Raw genomic sequence first — 23755 nt, 5'->3', positions numbered from 1 at the left:
GTTATAGTCAAAATGACAACAAAAAGTGACGACTTGATTATCACTGACATATATCGTGAAATCTGGTGTTTTGGAGGAACATAGAAATCTACAGCACATTACAGGCCCTTCGGCCCACGATGTTATGCAGATCTTGTAACCTACTCTAGAAGCTGAGAAACTGCTTAGTATTACTGTGCTGCATAGCCCTCTATTTTTCTAAGCTCCATGTACCTATCCAAGAGTCTCTTAAAAGATCCTATTGTATCTGCCTCCACTACCATTACTGGCAGTACATTTAATGCATCATGCAAAAGAAACATTTATCCTTGACATCCCCTCTGTACCTTAAAACTATGCCCCCTTGTGTTAGCCATTTAAGCCCTGGGAAAATGCCTCTGCTATCCACACGATCAATGCCTCTCATCATCTTATACACCTCAATCAGGTCACCTCTCATCCTCCGTCGCTCCAAGGAGAAAAGGCCAAGTACACTCAACCTCTTGTCATAAGGCACTCTCTCCAATCCAGGTAACATCCTTGTAAATCTTCTGTGAACTTTCTCTCTATAGTATCCACATCCTTCCTGTAGTGAGGTGACCAGAACTCCTAGTGGGGTCTGACCAAGGTCTTGTATCGCTGTAACGTTACTTCACCTCTCTTGAACTCAATCCCATGGTTGAATGCCAACAGACCATATGTTAACAACATTGTCAACCTGCGCAGCAGCTTTGTGTGTCCTATGGACAAGGACCCCAAGATTTCTCTGTTCCTCCACACTGCCAAGAGTTTTGTCATTATTATTATATTCCATCTTCAAATTTGACCTACTAAAATGAACCACCTCACACTTATCTGGGTTGAACTCCATCTGCCACCTCTCAGCCCAGTTCTGCATCCTATTGATGTCCTGCTATAACCTCTGACAATCTTTGCAGACTATTCACAATACCCCCTACCTTTGTCTCATCAGCAAACTTAGTAACCCACTCTTCTACTTCTTCATCCAGGTTGCACCTCACCTTGTACAGCTGGATCTTGGACTTCCTAATGAATCACCGGCAGGTGGTAAGGGTCGGCTCCCTCACCTCTGCCTCTCTGACCCTCAACACAGGTGCCCATGAGGATTGTGTTCTGAGTCCCCTTCTTTACTCTCTTTACACCCATGACTACTGCCGCACACAACTCTACCCTGCTGATCAGATTCACAGATGACACGACTTTGATCGGCCTTATTTCTAGTGGTAATGAGACTGCCTACAAAGGAGAAGTTGACACTCTGACACAGTTGTGCCAGGATAACTACTCCTCCCTCAGTGTCCAAAAAACAAAAGAGCTGATTGTGGATCACAGGAGGAACAGAGATCAACAGCAATGGGTCTGCAGTTGAAGGGGCGAGTAGTTTCAAGTTCCTCGGTATGCACATCACTGATGATCGCACCTGGACTGTACACACTGGCTTTGTGGCAAAAAAAGCACAGCAGCATCTCTTCCACCTCAGGCTTCCGAAGAAGTTCGGCATGGGCCCCCAAATCCTCAACACCATTGAGAGCATACTGTCTGGCTGTATCACCACTTGGTACGGGAACTGCACCAACCTTGATCGCTGGGCACTGCAGAGAGTTGTACGGACAGCCCAATGCATCTGTGGATGTGAACTTCCCTCTACTGAGGATGTTTATAGCCACGGGTGCAGAAAGGCGGCATGGAAGATCATCGAGGACAGTTTCTTCTTAAGAGCCATTAGACGTTTAAATTTACATGTCTGTACATTACAATGGAGTCATAAAGCAAAGATTTTTACTCCTTCACATTGTGGAATGGATGTAAGATTTAAATAATTCTAAATTCTAAAAATCCCAGAGCAGATCCTTGTAGAATACCACTGGTCACTGACCTCCACGCAAGATACAAACCATGTACAACCACACTTTGCCTTCTGTGGGCAAGCCAATTTTGGATCCACAAAACTAAAGTCTTCTTGGATCCCATGCCTGCTTACTTTCTGAATGAGCCTTATATGTGGAACTTTATCAAATGCCTTACTGAAATCCATATACCCTACATCCACTGCTCTACCTTCAATATGTTTTGATACACTCTCAAATAATTCAATCGGGCTCATAAGGCAAGACCTGCCCCTGAAAAAGCCAGCTGACTATCCCTAATCAGATAATGTCTCTCTAAGAGTAGAAGAGTGCATGACAAAAAAAATACTAATCTACAGAAATAATGAAAAAAGGAATAACAAGCTTGTGTGACTTACTTCATCCCTAGAGGCACTGATAGTGTGTATAACTATTGTATTTTATACTCTGATGGAAGCCCTGAATTGGGGGCTCGTTGTTGCTACTCAACTCTGAAGTGATCTGTTCCATTACAAACTACAGACAGTAAGCCTTGACCATCGTGTTATTATCCATAAATTGCAACAATGAAGTAATGTTAGAGGACTGCCTTAATGTTGAGAGTCATGTGTCTGACATTAATTGGATAGCTGGGGCATTTCAAGATGAGCAATGCTCTGTTGTTCAGTTTATTTCTTGCAAGTATTTTATTTATTTTATTTAGAGATACATCACGGTACCTGGGCCTTCTGGACCAGTGAGCCCACGCCATTCAATTGCACTGTAACCAATTAACCAGTTAGTCCGTATGTCTTTGGAATGTGGGAGGAAATGAGAGTCGCAGGAAATCCACACCGTCATGGGCTGAACATAGGGTCACTGGCACAGTAATAGTATTACATTAACCACAATATTTTTGTTGTCTGGATTTCAATTGCCTTTCTCTAAAAAGATGTGCATTCAAATATTACTTTGGAATACTTGAGTGCTGTGATTGGTTAACAGCCACACTCTGCATTGCTGCAAGGAGAAGGGTGAGGCAAAAGCCTGGAGTAGTCTCTGATCCCTGGAGTTGAATTGTGAGAGGATTGTTTTCCAATAAAATCATTTGTTTGGTAGAGTAACATTTTCCCCATTTTTCTATTTTCTATTTATGATTTATAATTTAAATTTTTAATATTTACTAATTTTAACTATTTTTAATATCTTTAATATTTAATATTTGTAATCCAGGGATTGTGAAGTGCAGAATCAAATATCGCTGTGATGATTGTACTTTCTAGTACCAATTGTTTGGCGACAATAAAGTATAAAGTAAAGTAGCAACCTTCTCCACATTTGCTGTCTTCCCCACAAAATAAATATAAGGTGGATTTGCAAGTGTGTGCTTCTGTTTGTGCATTTTCCATTTGATAAATTTGTTTTCAGATAAAACAACTGGTCAAAAATCTTCTGTAATTACTTTGCATTCAGAATGATAATGAAATTAATTCTTGTTTGTCCCATGTCTGCCTGATAACTGTGACCTCTTGTCCCAGGTTACATAGTTCATTTATTGTAAGCCTGCTCAAAGGAGATTGGACTTCTGAAAGGAAGAAAGACAAAACTGAACTTAATATTTGGACAAAAAACACAGGAAAGCCAGGAATTAGTTCTATGCTTTTTCATGCCCTCTACCTTTGAGTAAAATTATGGCTGATGTGTTACCACAATGCCATTTCCTGTCATCACCTTACTATCAGATTTCCCCCTCTGTCCATTGCAAAATATCTGATAATTTACTAAGCAGGGAGTTTGGTGTGTGTTGTTTCTTTTAACGCAAAAGGCATCTTCTGAAAATTTGCACAATATTTTTAACATTTAAGCATAAGAAATAGGAATAAATCATAACCTTTTAATCCTACTATATTGTTGAGTGACATCTTGCACTGTTTCTGCTTTCCATGTTTGTCTGTTGCATTGTTTAAAAGTTGGCCTCTGTCATGATTGTACTTAATTATTCAGTGTACATAGCAAAGCATTCCATAAACATTTGAGGCAAAAAAATCTGTCTGATCATGGTCTTAAATGGCTAAGTTATTATGGTGAGCCCTGGCATCCTGCTTTTATAATCTTTCACAGGGAAATATCGTCACTCCACTTCCCATCTCAGCCTTCTCCAAATCTTGTGTTACAATGTGATGGCCTCTCGTGTGCCCAAACTTCATTTTGCAATTTGACTCATTTTGAATGTTTGTTCCTTTGTTATACAACTAATTCCAGGAATCAAACATTTACACTTTTTTTCAAGTCAATAATATCCTTTTAAAATAGATCTAAGCCATTGTCAGTCCTTGTGTGGTTTTGTGTTGCCCTGTACAGTTGTGGCATCACCAGGCTGCAGATACACTGCTGGAGGAAGCTAGTGAGTCGAGCAGCATCTGTGGAAACCAATGGATGGTCAATGTTTCGGGTTGAGATCCTGCAAAACTTGTTACTCTTCTACTCCACCTTTACAATTGAGGCCAATATTGCATTTATCTGCTGCACTTACAAGTTAAACCTGTATGGTTTGTAAGACCTCAGGTTTCTATGAACAACAATGATGTTGGTATTTAAAAAGACTCATTTCATTTAACAAAATTGCATTATAGGTATGCCCACATAAGACAGCTTTTGACATTTCATTCCTTACCCATTTCACCTTTTCATATCTTTTTGCAGACTATATCCTTCTTTCATATCTTGATATCACCAAGATATGTGCAACCCTTTCTTCCAAAAGCTTGGACTGCATGAGTTCTGTATGCATCTGTCAGGAAAGCACAAGGGTGGAGACTCCTTCAAGAGCACTTCCTCAGTCTCCATATTTTTCTGATCAGTTATCAAACCCTGCTGTCTTTGTTCACTGAAAAATGGCTTAGTATAAGTTAATGTAAGAGATTGCAGTCTAAGTTTAATTCCAAGAACACTGTGTTGAGCAATCCACATCAGAGGTGTGTAAAAAGAGCTACCTTTTAATCAGGACAGCAATTGAGATTTTAAAAGCATGGTTTTGCGGCAGTTTCTCCGAGTTAAGGAGCGACCAATCAGCAAGGGGGATTCATTAGAAAGCGCCTATAAAAAGTACAAGTGGAGCAGCCAGTCTTGGAGCAGCCATCCTTTTGGAGTGTGCCCATCTTTAGAGTGACTTTGGCTTATCAGGCATGGGTGAGGTAAAGTTGCTCTCTTTCTGTTCTTATTTCTTCATTCCTCATCTATTAGGGCATAGTAGTTTAGTACAAATGACTCCGGGGCAGTGTTGTGTTCTCTTGTATGGTATGTGGGAAGTCTGGGAGATGTCCAGTCTCCTTGATAAACACATCTGTGCCAGGTGCACCGAGTTGCAGTTCCTGAGAGAACATATTCAGGAACTGGAGCTGCAGCTTGATGACCTTTGACTTGTATGGGAGAATGAGGAGGTGATAGACAGGAGCAAGTGAGGTAGTGACCAACAGGGAGGCAGTGACCCCAGCATTGCAGGAGACAGGTAACTGGGTGATTGTCAGGAAAAGGAGAGGAAATGCACAGCTAGTGCGCAGTATGCTTGTGGCCATTCCCTCAATAATTATCAACTTTAGATGCTTTGTTTGTGGGGGGGGGGGAGGGTGGTGGTGACCTACCGGGAAAAGCCACAGTGATAGAGTCTTTGGTACTGAATCTGGGGCTGTGGCTCAGAACAGCAGAGAGGTGCAGGGGACTGCAGTGTTGATAAGAGATTCCTTAGTAAGAGGAACAGAGACGAGGTTCTTTGAGCATGATAAAGACACTTGGATAGTATGTTGTCTCCCTGATGCCAGGATCTGGGAAGCCTCAGATCGTATCCATGGCATTCTCAAGGGCAAATGTGGGCAGCCAGAAGTGTTGGTACATAATTGACACCAGTGACATAGGTAGACAGAGGAAGTCTTGAAGAGAGATTTTAGGGAGCTAAATAGAAAGCTGACAAACAGGGCCTCCAGGGTGGTAATCTTTGGATGCTGCCTGTACCACATGCCAGTAAGGGTAAGAACAGGATGATTTAGCAGGTGAATGTGCATGTCAGGAACTGGTGCAGGGAGCAGGGGTTCAGATTTATGATTCATTGGGATTTCTTCTGGGGAAGGTATGACCTGTACAAAAGGGATGGGTTACACCTGAGGGGGGGTCCAATATCCCTGTGGGCAGGTTGGCTAGAGTTGTTTGGGTGGGTTTAAACTAATGTGGCAGGGGAGTGGGAACTGGTGTGATAGTGCTGAAGATGAGGTAGTTGCTTTACAAACAGAGGCAAATTGTAGTGAGACTCCTAGCAAGAAGAAGCTGATGGTAGTACAAAATTATAGTCAACAGGTGAAGGATGAAAGTGTTCTTTTTGAATGTGTGCAGTGTATGGAATAAGGTAACTGAACTTGTAGTGCAGTTACAGATTGGCATGTATGATGGTGAAGACATCCCTGAATCATGGCTGAAAGAAGACTATAGCTGTGAGCTTAATGTCCAAGGATAGACATTGTATCAAAAGGGCAGGCAGGAGGCCAGAGGGGGTGGTGTTGCTGTATTGTTAAAAAATGAAATAAAATCATTAGAACAGGTGACATAGGGTCAGAAGGTGTTGAATCGTTGTGGATAAAGCTAACGAACTACAAGGGTAAAAAGACCCTAATGGGAGTTATAAACTGGCCCCCAGACAGTATTAAGGATGTCTACAAGTTATAAGAGGAGATAAAAACTGCATGCCAAAAGGGCAGTGTTACAATATTCATGGGGGATTTTAGTATGCAGGGGGATTGGGAAAATCAGGTTGGTGCTGGATTCAAAGAGGGGGAATTTCGAGAATGCCTATGAGAGGGCTTTTTAGAGGAGTTTGTGGTTGAGCCCATGAGAGGATCAGCTATTCTGGATTGGGTGTTGTGCAATGAACTGGAATTGATTAAAGAGCTTAAGGTAAAAGAACCTTTTAAGGGAAAGTGATCAAAATATTATCGAATTCACCCTGAAATTTGTGAAGGAGAAGCTAAAGTCAGATGTATCAGTATTACCATGGAGTAAAGGGAATTGCAGAGGCATGCGAGGGGAGTTGGCCAGAATTGATTAAAAAAGAACACTGGCAGGGATGATGGTAGAGCGACAGTGGCTGGAATTACTGGAAGCAATTCGGAAGACAAAGGATATATATAAATCCCAAAGAGGAAGATGTATTCTAAAGGCAGATTGACACAACTGTGGCGAACAAGAGAAGATAAAGCCAACATGAAAGCCAAAGAAAGGGCATATAATAGAGCAAGAATTAGTGGGAAGTTATAGGATTGGGAAGCTTTTAAATATCAACAGAAGGCAACTAAGAAGGACATTAAGAAGATAAAGATGGAATAGGAAAATAAACCAGTGTAATAATATTAAAAGTGATACCAAAAGTTTCTTCAGATACATCAAGTGTAGAAGAGAGCTGAGAGTGGATATCAGACCCCTGGAGGTATAGTAATGGAGTACAAGGAAATGGCAGATGAACTGAATAAGTATTTTTCATCAGTCTTCACTGGAAGACCCTAGCAATATGGTGGAAGTTTCAGGCGTCAGGGTTCATGAAGTGTGTGAAATTACCACAACGAGGGTTATGAAGGTTCTTGGGAAGCAGAAAGGTATGAAGGTAGATAAGTCATCTAGGCCAGGGATCCCCAACCTTTTTTGCACTGCAGAACGGTTTAATATTGACAATATTCTTGCAGACCGGCCGACCTGGGCGGTGGGGGGGTGGGATGGTAGGGTTGCCAACGGACAAGGGTAGCAGTCAAATACGTTGTATTTACCCCGAGAAAGACTACCATGACCATGAAGCCTTGCGCGGGCACCTGTCTGCGCATGCGTGTATGTGCCGATTTTTTTCTACAAATCGTTTTTTTTCTACAAATCGTTTTTGGCGACTCTGTTCGGTGGGGCTGGTGACCGGAATAAAGGTGATAAGTGGCTAATACACTCAATTTCGTTTCTAAGAGGTTTTATCTAACGAATTTAATATTAAACACACAGCGCATATTTTCCTCGCATGAATATCGTGTTAAGTCAATTATCAGGGGAGGACAGGGGAGCTTGAGGAAGGTGTTGAACGAACTTCCAGTAGAAGTGGTAGAGGCAGATTCGATATTATCATTTAAAGAAAAATTGTATAGGTGTATGGAAAGGAAAGGAATGGAGGGTTATAGGCTGAGTGCAGGTTGGTGGGACTAGGTGAGAGTAGCGTTCGGTATGGACTAGAAGGGCAGAGATGGCCTGTTCCCGTGCTATAATTGTTATATGGTTATATAGTTATACAGTATAAGTCACTTATAAGTCAATAGCATCATAACATTTTAAGTAACGCTTGGATATTAAACACACAGCACATATTTTCCCCGTATGAACATATAAAATCATTGTAACACACCAATATCGCTGAATCAGTGGGAGCCCTGAGCTTGTTCCCTGCAACAAGATGGTCCCATCAAGGGGTGATGGGAGACAGCGATACTAGAAGGGGGTTCCTTATGTCCAGTCTATTCCGCAATTTAGTTTTGGTTGCATTCATTGCAGAGATATGTTGAAAATGGAAGCAACCTTTTCCGTGCTTTCGTGGCTATCTCGGGATATTTAGCCTTGACTTTGATTCAGAATGCCGGCAGAGATGTTATGTCAAACATACTTTTCAGCCTGCCATCATTTGCAAGCTCGAGGATTTGATCTTCTTCCTGCGCTGACATGGATGAGGCATGGGTAATGACCTCGCGTGCGTAATGGCTCAACAGTGGGCGTAACAGGGAATGAGGAAGGGTTTCCTTGCGGCCTGGTAGCATATGCTTTACGGTCCGGTACCGGTCCGCGGCTCGGTGGTTGGGAACCACTGATCTAGACCAGATGGTGTACACCCCTGGGTTCTGAAAGAGGAGGCTGAAGAGATTGTGGAGGCATTAGTGATGATCTTTCAAGAATCACTAGATTCTGGAAGACTGGAAAATTGCAAATGTCACTCCACTCTTCAAGAAGGGAGAGAGGCAGAAGGAAGGGAATTATAGGCCAGTTAGCCTGACCTCATGGGTTAGGAAGATATTGGAGTCAGTTGTTAAGAATGTGGTTTTGGGGTATTTGGAGGCATGTGATTAAATATACCATAGTCAGCGTGGTTTTCTCAAGGGAAAATCTTGGCTGACAAATCTGTTGGAATTCTTTGAAGAAATAACAAGCAGGATGAACAAAGGAGAATCGGTTGATGTTCTGTACCTAGATTTTCAGAAGGCCTTTGATAAGATGCCACACATGAGGCTGTTTAACAAGCTATGAGCCCATGGTGTTACAGGAAAAATAGGAGGAAGGATAAAACTGTGGCTGGTTGGCAGGAGGCAAAGAGTGGGAATAAAGGGAGCCATTTTGAGTGACTAGTGGTGTTTCACAGAGCTCTGTGTTGGGACCGATTTTTTGGTTGTATGTCAGTGATTTGGATGATTGAATTGATCGCTTTCTTGTAAAGCTTGCAGTTGATACGAAGATAGCTGGAGGGACAGGTAGTTGTCAGGAAGTAGAAAAGCTATGGAAGGATTTGGACAGATTAGGAGAATGGGCAAAGAAGTAGCAAATGGAATACAGTGTGAGGAAGTGTATGGTTTGTTAGAAGAAATGAAAGGGTTGACTATTTTCTAAATGGAAAGAAAATACAAAAATTTGAGGTGCTAAGGGACTTGGGAGTACTTGTGCAAGATTCCCTAAAGGTTAATTTGTGGGTTGAGTCAATAGAGAGGAAGGCAAATGTGATGTTAGCATTCATTTCAAGAGGACTAGAATATAAAAGCAAGGGTGAGGCCTCACTTGGAATATTGAGAGCAGTTTTGGGCCCTTTATCTTAGGAAGGATGTGCTGAAACTGCTGAGGGTTCAAAGGAGGTTCACGAAAATGGTTCCAGGATTGAACAGCTTGTCATATGAAGAGCATTTGGCAGCTCTTGGCCTGTATTCACTGGAATTCAGTGGTGAAACTGGTGAAAGGCCTTGATAGAGTGGATATGGAGAGGATGTTTCTTACGGTTGGAGAATCAAGGACCAGAGGACACAGCCTTGAACAGAGGTGCATCCTTTTATAACAGAGAGAAATTTCTTTAAGCCAGAGAGTGGTGTATCTGTGGAACACGCACAACACGCTGGAAGAACTCAGTAGGTCGGGCAGCATCCATGGAAACGAACAGTCAACGTTTCAGGCCGAGACCCTTCATCAGACTGAAGAGGGAGGGGGCAGGGGGCCTATAAAGAAGGTGGGGGGAGGGTGGGATGGAGAAGGCTGGTAGGTGCCAAGTGAAAAACCAGTAAGGGGAAAGATCAAGGGGTGGAGGAGGAGATAGGCAGGAAAGGTCAAAAAGGAATAGGGGAAAGCACAATGGGTAGTAGAAGGAGGTGGAACCAAGAGGGAGGTGATAGGCAGCTGGAGGAGGGGGCAGAATGAAACTGGAATGGGGGAAGGGAGGGGGAGGGAATTAGTGGAAGTTGGAGAATTCAGTGTTAATGCCCATGAGGCCACACTCAAGTTGGAGGAGCAACACCTGATATACCGTCTGGGTAGTCTCCAGCCCCTGGGCATGAACATTGAATCTTTAACTGAGTTCTATCAACCGCAACAGCATACAGTCAACATTAACTGCATTGCTTTGTCTCTACTCATCTTGTGTTTCTTACTCTGATTATGAAGTAATTGTGCTAACTGGAATACAATACACATTTAATATCTCTCCTAATTTTTCATTGTCCACAATATTTTCGAGTATACATAGCTCTGTTATTTTTCTTTTGTAAGGTAATTAATTCACTATTTCCTGATCAAGTTTTTTTGAGTCTTCTCTTCAAGCTTCTTTACATATGCCTTGAATGACTTCTATATCATTCTGACTGGCTGCATCACCGTACATGGTTGGGTGGGGGGGGGTGCTGCACAAGAATAAGGGAACAACATTTGCAACCCTCCAATCCTTCGGAACCTCTCCTGTCCCCATTGATGATGCAAAGATTACCTCCAGAGGCTCAGCAATCTCCTCCCTCGCCTCTCACAGTAGCCTGGGTTATGTCTCGTCTGGTCCTGATGACTTATCCAACTTGATGCTTTCCAAAAGCTCCAGCACATCTTCTTTTATTTTTGTAATTTATTTTTTTTATTGAAGTTCATCATCAAACAAAACTTTCCATAAGATGTATTTCAGATACTGTACATATATATCATAGTCATATTTGTCACAAATCTTCACATAATATTTATCTGAGGTATACACTTATGGAAAGGAGAGGAAAGAAAGAACAATCAAAAGAAAACTGTACAAAGTAGGTAGTGATCTTTTTTTTTACAACATATTCATTGTCTTGTGAGAATAAAATCAGGCCTGTGAGGTGTTATGTAGTTAAACCATCTTTCCCAGTATGAATCAAATTGTTCCAACTTATGATTAACAGATGCTGTTATCTTACAATTAAATGTCCATTGTAATTTCCATCCATACATTTAAAGTTGGGCTCTCCTATGATAACCATTTCCTGGTAAGGGTCTTTTTACCAGCCACCAGCAGTATATTCATTAAATATTTATCTCTTTTCAACCATTCCTGAGGTATATACCCAAAATATATGGTCTTACTTTCTAAGGGTATTTCACATTTAAAGATGTCTTGTAGGGCATTGTGTATCCCACTCCAATAGTCTTTGATAACAGGGCATTCCCAGAAAATATGATAATGGTTTGCATTTTGATTTCCACAATTTCTCCAGCAAACAGGGAGGTTACTGTCATAATGGGATTTCTGAGAGGGTGTAATAAAATATCTTACCAAGTTTTTCCACCTGAACCCCCTCCATTTCTGCGAACTGGTATACTTCCATTGATACCTCCATATTATTGTCCATTCTTCCTCAGATATTATTATCCCTCCTTCCTTCTCCCATTTTGTTTTAATATATGAAGTCGAATGTGTTCTAAGATTTGACAAACCCTTATATACGCTTGAAATTATTCTTCTACTGTTGTCTGAATTATATGCTTTTCTAAATAGCTCTATCAAACATGTACTTGCCTTGGTTACATTTTTAACTGTCCTATTAACATACTGTCGCATCTGTAAATATTGATAAAAGTCTTGTTTTTATAATAAGTGTTTCTCTTTGAGCATTTCAAAACTGAACAGTATTCCTTCCTTTATTATTTTGCAAATAGCTGTTATTCCTTTAGCTGTCCAGTCCTTAAATCTAGCATCCAGTTTGTTCAGCGTAAAATCCGAGTCATATGCGCACCATTTAAGAATTGCAATGTCTCTCTCTAGTTTATATTGTTTTACAATAGTTTTTCATATTTTAAGAGTCCATTTCACCCATGTGTTATCAATAGTATTTATGTAACTTCCTGTAGGTTGTTATCAGCCAAAATTGCCTGCATGGGGATGGAAAGTATCCTCTCCTCAATGTTTTTCCATTGAGTGTCATATGATGGGTTGCACCAGCATATCACGGCTCTCAACTGTGCTGCAAAATAATAATCTCTAGAGAAGGTAGGCCCCAATCCCCCGCCCCCCCCCCCTTTCCTTGGCTATGCAAAATTTTGAGATGAATTCTAGGCCTTTTACCTTGTCATATATAGGTAGCATCTTGTTCCATTCATTGAATTGATTTTGGTTAATCTCTATTGGTATGGTCTGAAAGAGATATAGTAGTCTGGGCAGTATATTAATTTTAATAGATTCAATCCTTGAACTGAGAAAAAGAAAAGGAATTAGGTTCCATCTTGTTATATCTTCCTTAATTTTATATATTTATATATTTATATATACACGCGCGCGTGTTTGTTTATTTATTTATTTATTATAGGCTGATAATTGCATTCTGATAATTTTGCCAAATCTTTTGGCATAAAGATGCCCAAATATTTGACAGACTCTGTTTGCCATGCCCAAGGATATCTACTTTCAATTTCTCTTGGTGGGCTACAGTTATTTACAGTGATCTTATATCCTGATAATTGGCCATATTGTTCAAAGGAAACACATCCTCTTAATGTCTATATGCTCAAGCTTTTCAATCTGCTGTAAGTCATCCTTACAATCGCCAAGGTCCTTTTCTGTAGTGAATGCTGAACCAAAGTAATCATTAAGTACCTCCGCTATCTCTTCTGGTTCCATACACACTTTTCCACTGTCACACTTGATTGGTCCTATTCCCTTAGGTCTTATCCTCTTGCTCTTCACATACTTGTCAAATACCTTGGGGTTTTCCTTAATCCTGCTTGCCAAGGCCTTCTCATGACCCCTTCTGGTTCTCCTAATTTCATTCTTAAGCTCCTTCCTGCTAGCCTTACAATTTTTTAGATCTCTACACCATGGTTCCTGTACCTTACCATCCTTTGCCTGTCTGATTGGAATGTACCTCTGCAGAACCCCACGCAAATATCTCCTGAACATTTGCCACATTTCTGCCGTACATTTCCCTGAGAACATCTGTTCCAAATTTATGCTTCCAAGTTCCTGCCTGATAGTTTCATATTTCCCTTTACTCCAATTAAACACTTTCCTTACTTGTCTGTTACTATTTCTCTCTAATGCTATGGTAAAGGAGATAGAATTGTGATCACTATCGCCAAAATATTCTCCCACTGAGAGACCTGAGAGCTGACCAGTTCATTTCCCAATACCAGATCAAGTATGGCCTCTCCTCTTGTAGGCATATTGTGTCAAGAAACCTTCCTGAACACACCTAACAAACTCCACCCCATCTAAACCCCTTGCTGCAGGAAGATGTCAATCAATATTGGGGAAATTAAAATCTTCCACCACAACAACCCTGTTATTATTTCACCTTTATAGAATCTGTCTCTCTATCTGCTCCTTGATGTCCCTGTTACTATTGGGTGGTCTATATATAAAAAAAACACCCAGTGGAGTTATTGATCCCTTCCTGTTCCTAACTTCTACCCACAGAGAATCCCTCCATGACTGCTTTTTCTGCAGCCATGACACTATCTCTGATCAGCAGTGCCACACTCCCACCTCCTTTGCCTCCCTCCCTGTCCTTTCTGAATCATCTAAAGCCTGGCATTCTAAGTAGCCATTCCTGCCTCTGAGCCATCCAAGTCTCTGTAATGGCCACAACATTGCTGCTGCTGCTACTGTGTGGTCCGAAATCTCTGGAGGGGAAGGCCCCGAGTCCTCAGTTTTGCTTGTTGCTCGGCAGCCGGGGTGGGGTTGAATCGCTTGGCAGAGGATGGTGCTCAGTGTCGAAGGGCTGGTCGGAGGCTCGAAGTTTTCGGACGAACTCAGAGTCCGCTGTGGTCGGGTGCTTCCAATGGTGCTGCATTGGCAAGTTTGCGGCGCTTGGAGGTTCATGGCAGGGAGAGTTTCTCCCTTCTACTGTCTGCATGAGACAATGGGGCTATCGTGACTTTGAGACTTTTTTTACCATGTCCATGGTCTGCTCTTTATCAAACTACGGTATTGCTTTGCACTGTTGTAACTATAAACCTGTGTTTCTTGTGATACCATTCTGGAGGAACATTGTATCATTTTTTAATGCATGCATTTCTAAATGACAATAAACGAGGACTGAGTGTCCTCATAATCTAATCTATCTATATCACAGCTCCAAGTACTGATCCACGCTGTAAACTCATCTGCTTTGTTCGTGATACTCCTTGCATTAAAATAGACACATCTCAAACCATCAGTCTGAGCGTATCCCTTCTTTATCACTGCCTATCCTCCCTCTCACACTGTCTACAAGCTTTCTTGATTTGTGAGTCAATAGCCCCTTCCTCTGTCTCTGGGTTCCCACGTCCCCAGCAATTCTGGTTTAAACTCTCCCCAGTAGCCTTCGCAAACCTCCCTGCCAGGATATTGGTCCCCGTCCAAGTGCAACCCGTCCTTTTTGTACAGGTCATGCCTGCCCCAAAAGAGGTCCCAACGATCCAGAAATCTGAATCCCTGCCCCCGCTCCAATCCCTCAGCCACGCATTTATCCTTCACCTCACTCTATTCCTGTACTCACTGTTGCGTGGCATAGGCAATAATCCGGAGATTACTGCCTTTTGAGGGCCTGTTTCTCAACTTCCTTCCTAAGTCCCTGTAGTCTGTTTTCATGACCACCTTCTTCCTACCTATGTCATTGGTACCAATGTACCAATATGTACCACGATCTCTGGCTGTTCACCTTCCCACTTCAGGATGTCATGGACAGGATCAGAAACATCCCGGACCTTGGCACCTGGGAGGCAAACGCGTTTTTTTCTTGCATCCACAGAATCGCCTGTCGACCCCCTAACTATAGAGTCCCCTATCACTGCTGCCATCCTCTTTCTTTCCCTACCCTTCTGAGCCACAGGTCCAGAAACTTATAAAAATTAGTCAGCTCTATCAAGGGTACTAACCTCCATAGTATCCAAGACATCTTCAAGGAACGGTGCCTTAGGCAGTGCCTATCATTAAAGATCCCCACCATCCAAGACATATCCTCTTCACATTGTTACCATCGGGAAGGAGGTACAGAAGCCTGAAGGCGCACACTCAGTGATTCAGGAACAGCTTCTTCCCCTCTACCATCCGATTGCCAAATGGACATTGAACCTATGAATACTATCTCACTACTATTTTATTTCTGTTATTTTGCACTAATTTAACTTAACTATTTAATAGACATGTAAGTAACTCAGATTCTTTTCTGTATATTTATCATGTATTTCATTGTCCTGCTGCCGAAAAGTTAACAAATTTCACCACATATGCTGGTGATATTAAATCTGATTAAGATTTGTCACCTGCTGTATTTGTTGAAGTTAAATTTTCTTTTGATTTCCAAAGATCTTTTGCATTTTTTGTAGCACAGCTACTGATGGAAATCTGTCTGCTTTCGGCTGCTGTTACTTCTTGTATTCATTTGCAACATATTTTCTGCGATTTACTTTCTAGTTTATCTGGACTGGTTCATTTTCATCTTGTTGAACCAGAAGAAAGTTCAGTTTGAAGTGTGAACATTTGACATGTTCAGAATCAGGTTTATTATCACCAGCATGTGACATGAGATTCGTTAATTTAGCAGCAGCAGTTCAATGCAATACATAATCTAGCAGAGAGAGAAAAAATGATAGATTAAGTAATAATAATAAACAAGTAAATCAATCACGTATATTAAATAGATTTTTTTAAAATGTGCAAAAACAGAAATACTGTTTATTTTTTTTTTAAAGTAAGGTAGTGTCCGAAGATTTAATGTCTATTTAGTAATCAGATGGCAGAGGGGAAGAAGCTGTTCCTGAATCGCTGAGTGTGTGCCTTCAAGCTTTTGTACCTCCTACCTGATGGTAACAGTGAGAAAATGGCATGCCCTGAGTGCTGGAGGTCCTTAATAATGGACGCTGCCTTTCTGAGACACTGGTCCTTAAAGATGTACTGGGTACTTTGTAGGCTAGTACCCAAGATGGAGCTGACTAAATATACAACCTTCTGCAGCTTCTTTCGGTCTTGTGCAGTAGCCCCTCTGTACCAGACAGTGATGCAGCCTGTCAGAATGCTCTCCACGGTACAACTATAGAAGTTTTTGAGTTTATTTGTTGACATGCCAGATCTTTTCAAACTCCTAATAAAGTATAGCCGCTGTCTTGCCTTCTTTATTACTACATCAATATGTTGGGACCAGATTAGATCCTCAGAGATCTTGACACCCAGGAACTTGAAGCTGCTCACTCTCTCCAGTTCTGATCCCTCTATGAGGATTGGTATGTGTTCCTTCGTCTTACCCTTCCTGAAGTCCACAATCAACTCTTCCGTCTTACTGTCATTGAGTGCCAGGTTGTTGCTGTGGCACCACTCCACTAGTTGGCATATTTTACTCCTGTACGCCCTCTTGACACTGCCTGAGATTCTGCCAACAAATTTATTGTCAGCAAATTTATAGATGGTATTTGAGCTATGCCTAGCCACACAGTCATGTATATAGAGAGTAGAGCAGTGGGCTAAGCACGCATCCCTGAGGTACACCAGTGTTGACATTTGTAATGGAAGTGCATGTGTCAAAGTGCAGAGTTTATTTTCAAAAACACTAAAAATCAATGGTTGGACAAAGCAGTTGCTTTAAACCTATTGTCAGTTAAGGCAGTAGTGTTACGGCTAATAGGTTTTGTGGTTTTATTCTGAAAACAATCCTGATACAGGCAATGAAGCTTTTAAAAAAAGGGGCTTCCTTTCCTCCACCATCAACTCTGCTCTCAAATGCATCTCCCCCATTTCAGGCACATCTGCTCTCACTCCATCCTCCCACCACCCCACTAGGAATAGGGCTCCCCTGGTCCTCACCTACCACCCCACCAGCCTCCGGGTCCAACATATTATTCTCCGTAACTTCCGCCACCTCCAACGGGATCCAACCACTAAGCACATCTTCCCCCCCCCCCCGCTTTCCGCAGGGATCGCTCCCTACGCGACTCCCTTGTCCATTCGTCCCCCCCCATCCCTCCCCACTGATCTCCCTCCTGGCACTTATCCTTGTAAGCGGAACAAGTGCTACACATGCCCTTACACTTCCTCCCTTACCACCATTCAGGGCCCCAGACAGTCCTTCCAGGTGAGGCGATGCTTCACCTGTGAGTCGGCTGGGGTGATATACTGCATCCGGTGCTCCCGATGTGGCCTTCTATATATTGGCGAGACGCGACGCAGGCTGGGAGACTGCTTTGCTGAGCACCTACGCTCTGTCCGCCAGAGAAAGCAGGATCTCCCAGTGGCCACACATTTTAATTCCACATCCCATTCCCATTCTGACATGTCTATCCATGGCCTCCTCTACTGTAAAGATGAAGCCACACTCAGGTTGGAGGAACAACACCTTATATTCCGTCTGGGTAGCCTCCAACCTGATGGCATGAACATTGACTTCTCTAACTTCTGCTAATGCCCCACATCCCCCTTGTACCCCATCCGTTATTTATTTTTATACACACATTCTTTCTCTCACTCTCCTTTTTCTTCCTCTGTCCCTCTGACTATACCCCTTGCCCATCCTCTGGGTTCCCCCCCCCCCATGTCTTTCTCCCTGGGCCTCCTGTCCCATGATCCTCTCATATCCCCTTTGCCAATCAGCTGTCCAGCTCTTGGCTCCATCCCTCCCCCTCCAGTCTTCTCCTATCATTTTGGATCTCCCCCTCCCCCTCCCACTTTCAAATCTCTTACTAGCCCTTCTTTCAGTTAGTCCTGACGAAGGGTCTCGGCCCGAAACGTCGACTGTACCTCTTCCTAGAGATGCTGCCTGACCTGCTGCGTTTACCAGCAACTTTGATGTGTGAAGCTATTGGTTTGGTCAGTTTGAAATAGTGCATGTTCTTTCACAATTTGCACTGGCTAAAACCTGTGTGCTTCTGAAATGTGGACTCAATTTGAAAATCCCTTTTGGACTTTGAGCCACTGTGGGCCAAGGTCTTCTCTTTGTTGGTGGAGTTATTGCATTCTTCAAGAGGCTTTGAGAGGAACATTGACTGTTTTTCCTAGCTATTTACATGTGAATGATGTGGCCTGCCAACAGAGGCATTCAGATATGTTTAGGGTTTCAATGAATGTCGAATTGAACGAGGATGCTAACATTGATTAGTTTGACAGTTAATGTAGACAGTTTTACAGAGATGCCATTGCTGACCTCTCTCAGAATTTGAGGTGCTTGCTGCAAAGTTCAAATCTCAGAAGCAGAAAGTACACTTGAGATCACTGGTGTGATGGGTTTGAGATGGGATGAGGACAACCAACAGGGCTTGGTGATCCTCACAGACCGTTTTGGTGTCTGTTGTATTTCCAGCACTGGTGTTATAGGGAAGAAAAGTGGATATTTGTCAGAACGGGAAGAGTCCTGCTCAGGATTGTGCATCTTGAATCTTTTTGCTGAGTTAGCTAGGGAATAGGGGAAGAACTTGCAGAAAAAGTGGATGGAGTGTCATTTGGACTCTCTGATATACATATAGGAGGGAGAGATGGTCGTAGATAGTAATTTCAGAGCGGTGGTCACAACAAAGTTTCATTCAGCCGAATGGGTCTAGGCAGATGGTGCAGGGGTCTCTTATGACTATCTCCCTCTCAAACAGGTATATCGGTTTGGATACTATTGGGGTGGGCATGGATCACAGGGATAGCCTCTCTGGGGAGAATAGTAGCAACAGCCAGTTCAGTGGCACTGTGGCAGGGTGAGGCAGAGTCTTGTTGAGTGGACCTTTTGATCAGATGCACAAATGGAGATTTCTATGGCTGCAAGTGCAAGTCCATGGTGATGCCTCTAACCAGGCTGTCTTCCAGAGCCAGTGGAACTTGTACAAGAGTGACAGCTTGCACCTAAGCTGGAGAACCAATATCTTGGTGGGTATTACTGATACTACTTCGGATGGTTTAAAGTAGATTGTAGTGGGGTGGGACTCAAAACCCCACTGCAGATAGGAAAGTTGAGGTAAATATAAGTGTTAAAGCAAGTAGCTTCAGTAAACAGAGCAGACAACGTCTAGCCAGGGAATGAAGGCAATATTTTGGACTAAATCACATTTATTTCAAAAATCAATAAAAGTAAAAAGCTTGACAGGTAAGGCAGAGGCACTTGCGGCATGGATGATACATGGAATTGGGATATATCAATTGGGTAGTAGAACTGGAGTTCAATTCAGATACTGCAGACATACGAGGTGGGGGGGCTCACTTGTTAATTTGGAAGAATATCATTTCAGTATTTGGGGCAGATGCTTTTGTGAGAATGTCCAGTGAAGTAATGGTATTGTATTTTAGGCCCTAGTGGTCTGGGTGAATTGGAGGAGCAGATATGTACGGACTTTGCAGATGGCTGCAGGAATGATCGGGTTGAACTAGCAGATGATTTCAACTTTCCTCCTCTTTACTGAGTGCGAAGGGCCTGAATGGGCTGAAGTATGACTCCCTCAAATGTTGTGCACTTGGACAAGTTAGGTGTACTGGATAAGGCAGTACTTGATTGTCAGTTATTGTTACATATCCTGTTAGATTGGAGTTCATTACAATTAAAGTCCTGTATTTGGGAATAATATTTCGATCTCTTCTGAACATTAGAAGGCCACAATGATTTGGCTCTAATAGAATTTGAAAGTAGGGAGGAGAAATGTGAGAGACGAGCCACATCATAATGGCTTGCATGACATTTGTCAATTGAATTTTTGGGAATAGATGAACTAAATGACTAGAGACCAGTTATTTACTTGTTAATTTGGAAGAATATCATTTCAGTATTTGGGGCAGATGCTTTTGTGGGAATGTCCAGTGAAGTAATGGTATAGAGACCAGATGGATACTCAAACTTCAGTTAGGGAATGGATTTTTAAAAACTCAACGTGCAAGTTTTGCTGGAATTGGGTATTTGGAAGAAATTGTAAACAAGTGGATGCAATGTTTGATGCATTTTGTCCACTTGCTAATGAGACTAAGGTCAATGGAGGCCCTTGAATTTTAGCGAGAATGCTGACTTTGTGTTGAAATACTTCTGCCAGTGTACCTGTGACTCAGACTTGCAAGGGAAGTCAGAGGCCTTTGGAGATTTATGACTGCTAATTTGATGGTTCTTGCAAATTATTTAAATGGTGCATTGTGTGTGCAGAATGAATACTCTGCCTCCTTTTAAGACACCCAGCAGTAGTTAGGAAAGAAAATAAATGTAGAGTTGAAGAAATAAGTGAGCGAGCCAAGCAACTTACTGACAAAAAGATCAATAAAAACGTAGAATAAATTTCTGGAGATAGAAAAAATGGATGTTATATTTTAAACAATGCAACGGTTGGTTGAGGCTTTCCCAGGTCCTAGGATGCTGCTCTAATTGGTTTTGTTCGAAATGTGGAAAGTTCCTGACCTATGTAAAATTTAATGCATGATTTGGCAAAACTTGGTTTTGTTATGGTTTTATAATAAAACATGCATGTCCTTGACAAAAGGGAATCTAGCAGAAATTGACTGAGATTTTCTGTTTTTTTGTCATAAATGAAAATAACACCATTAATTTAAGATATTGTCCTGAGAAAGTTGAGAGGTCAAGTTCCACAATGTCCTTGCTGCATTTTGAGGTTTTTGGATGGCATATTTAAAAGCTCTTCGTGCCCTTGCATGCAAGAGAGCCCTTGGCACTTTTTGAAATTAAAAAAAGTTTTTACTCTGTTCCCCATTCAACCTTCGGCACACAATGTTGCTTTTCCTATATTGCAAGTCAAAAATATTTCATTATTCATGAACTGTTTTGAGATTGAAATTGAGGTGGATCTGTCTTTACTAAACACTAGACAATGGGGTGACCCATTGGGGCACCCTTTGAGAGAAGGGTAGTGCAGTCTGATGTGATCAGACTGAACATTAAACTTTCCTGAATGCTATTGGTATTGCTTTGCTTTGGAAACTGAAGTAGAAAGCCTCAGTTTATTAAAGAAGAACGATGCGTAACCAAACAAATATAGCTGCTCCTCATTTAACGAAGGACATCTTTGATGGCATCATTTCTGGTTTGTCTGCCACCCTTGTGCCTCTCGTTGTCATTCTGGAGACATGCAGCCCTTTCATCCCCCTTCTCTTCAGCTCTTCTGCTGTTTGTTGTTTGTCTCTGATCCTGGAGACGTGCATGCCTCTCCTTCTCTGTCTCTTCTCTCATTTATTTTTGTCCTGACTCTTTGATCCTGGAGTCGTGTGGCCCTGGCCATGATTCTTGTTCTCTCCCTCTCCTTGCCACTTCCCGACGACGTCTGGCGTTGTCTCTTGGCCATAATGTCCCCCTTCCCTTTCCACGCGGCATAATTAGGCTGACCATTTTTTTTACCCTGATGCTGGATAGAAGATACGAAGCACTCACACCAAATAATGCTGATTATTCTTGATGATGTGGTTGGCGCTCTCCTAAATGGATGTGATATAGTCATCGCTGTCCTTTGACTGCAGCAAAGGGTTTCATGGGTGTCTTGAAGTACGTCATTACAATAAGATTTAATTATCTCTTATTGATGGGTGGCAGTTGGATCTGCCCCAATCCTGCACATGCTGATGGTGATTAGCAGAATGTGACCCCTCGAAATAGAGCTGCCCTGCCCTTTTGCTCTGGTAGGTGTCGCTGCTGAGGCTGGCCGTGCGCATGCGTCGGGCTGTCACGTCCCGATTTCCATGACGGCCGATCGAGTCTCGGGTGAAAGCCAGTCTGATTTTTGGCGAATGAGCAATTTTATTCTAATATCTAACCCTGAACTTTGCCTGCATTCTGTAAGTGAGCGCATTTTAATTCGACCTAGCCAAAAAAAGTGCCACTGTAATGCACCATTAGCGCTAATTGGGGGTCACAGACAGACAGACAGAGCATGAGAGTTTTAGTGGTATATAGATGATGTATTCTAATTAATCCACTTGAGCCATTTAGTTGATATGGCCTTCATTTTAAAGAGCACACATTTAAACATAATTAGGTTAAGGAATTAATTGGTACATGTGGCTGAACGATATTGTATGTTACCAAATTTTCTTATTATTCCAACTTAAGAATTCAACATGCTTTATCCTTGCAGCCTTCTCAGCAGTTCTTTCTCCTTCAGCTCCAAGTGTAAATGTAAGGAGATCATGGAGTTCAGTCAGTAAGATCATAAGGAGGGATTATTTCTTTGCTCTGTTTTCTGAACACCTCAATAAATATCTCTTCAAGTCTGTTTCACTTCATTACACCACCCCCTCAATGGCTTGATGTATGCAGATGAGCGGGGGGGGGGGTGGAATCTCATAGAAACATTCTGAATGTTAAAAGGCCTGAGCAGATTAGATATGGAAAAGTTATTCCCATTGTAGGGGAGTCTAGGGCAAGAGGGCACGACCTCAGGATTGAAGGACATCCATTTAGAACAGAGATGTGGAGAAATTACTTTAGTCAGAGGGTGGTAAATCTGTGGAATTTGTTGCCAGGAGCGGCTGTGGAGGCTAAGTCAGTGGGTGTATTTAGGGCAGAGATAGTTTCTTGACTTGCCAGGGCATCCAAGGGTATGGGGAGAAGGCAGGGTAGTGTGGATGACTGGAAAATTGGATCAGCCCATGATTGAATGGTGGGACAGACTCAATGGGCTGAATGGCCTACTTCTGCTCCAGTATCTTATGGTCTTGTGGTCTTATGCTTATCATGTAATACTTGGGCTCTAACTAAGTTCCAGTCAATATATCTGTTATGCTTGGAGCTGATCACAGGCATCTTCACGTAGGGAAGTTAAGTCCAGGGTTCTCTGTACTTAACAGAATCAGATTTATTATCACTGTCTTGTGTATGTAACAGTTTACCTGTCTTGTTTGTACAATATTAGGTCAGGATAACAATGAGCAGCGACCTCTCTTTAATCAGCTTCTTTGTTGCTCAATAAATGCTTGAATTCTGTTTTCCTCTGTTTACCAAATTACTTGCTGTGAGTGAGTTTCTTGAAGTTTCCTACTGAATCTAATTTTGTTTAATCCTGTATATTTACCTCCTTGGTCAAGCGTTGTTAACTGCACATTTTTTTGCTCTCTTGTTCCATGAGCTATTTTTATTTGATTTATATTTGACTTCCTCTTAATTCAGATGTGCTATCACATCAGGTTCCACATGTCAACAGATGACCCCAGCTCAACTTCTCTACTGTTATCCTGCTTGTATGTCATCCATTCGTATGAGCAAATATGGCCTATGATTACATTCTGGGAAAATTGTGCTTTATTATCTTTGCCTCCACTGTGGGCTGTGTCGCAAAGCTCTGGCTTCCAGCAAGCTGTCCTTTGACATCTTCACCAAAGTTCCATTCATCCATCAGTACAGTCCTTTGTTGCCCCTTTGTATGCCATCTGATGAAACCTACTGCCTCGTTTCTGTTGATGTTTCTTGTGGTCAGTCCAGCATTTAGTTCGACGGACTGCTGCCGTTCATAAACTT

The 23755-nt window shown here is 42.1% G+C and overlaps 1 protein-coding gene across 4 annotated transcripts in view; it reads left to right on the top strand.

Annotated features, from left to right (window-relative positions):
* Positions 1-23755, top strand: part of tab3 (TGF-beta activated kinase 1 (MAP3K7) binding protein 3) — a 136333-nt gene that overhangs the window by 21152 nt on the left and 91426 nt on the right. The gene's annotated exons all lie outside the window — the stretch shown is intronic.

This window comes from Mobula hypostoma, chromosome 6 (assembly GCF_963921235.1).
Source record: "Mobula hypostoma chromosome 6, sMobHyp1.1, whole genome shotgun sequence".
NCBI classification, from domain to species: domain Eukaryota; kingdom Metazoa; phylum Chordata; class Chondrichthyes; order Myliobatiformes; family Myliobatidae; genus Mobula; species Mobula hypostoma.
This window is presented reverse-complemented; position numbering and strand designations above follow the sequence as displayed.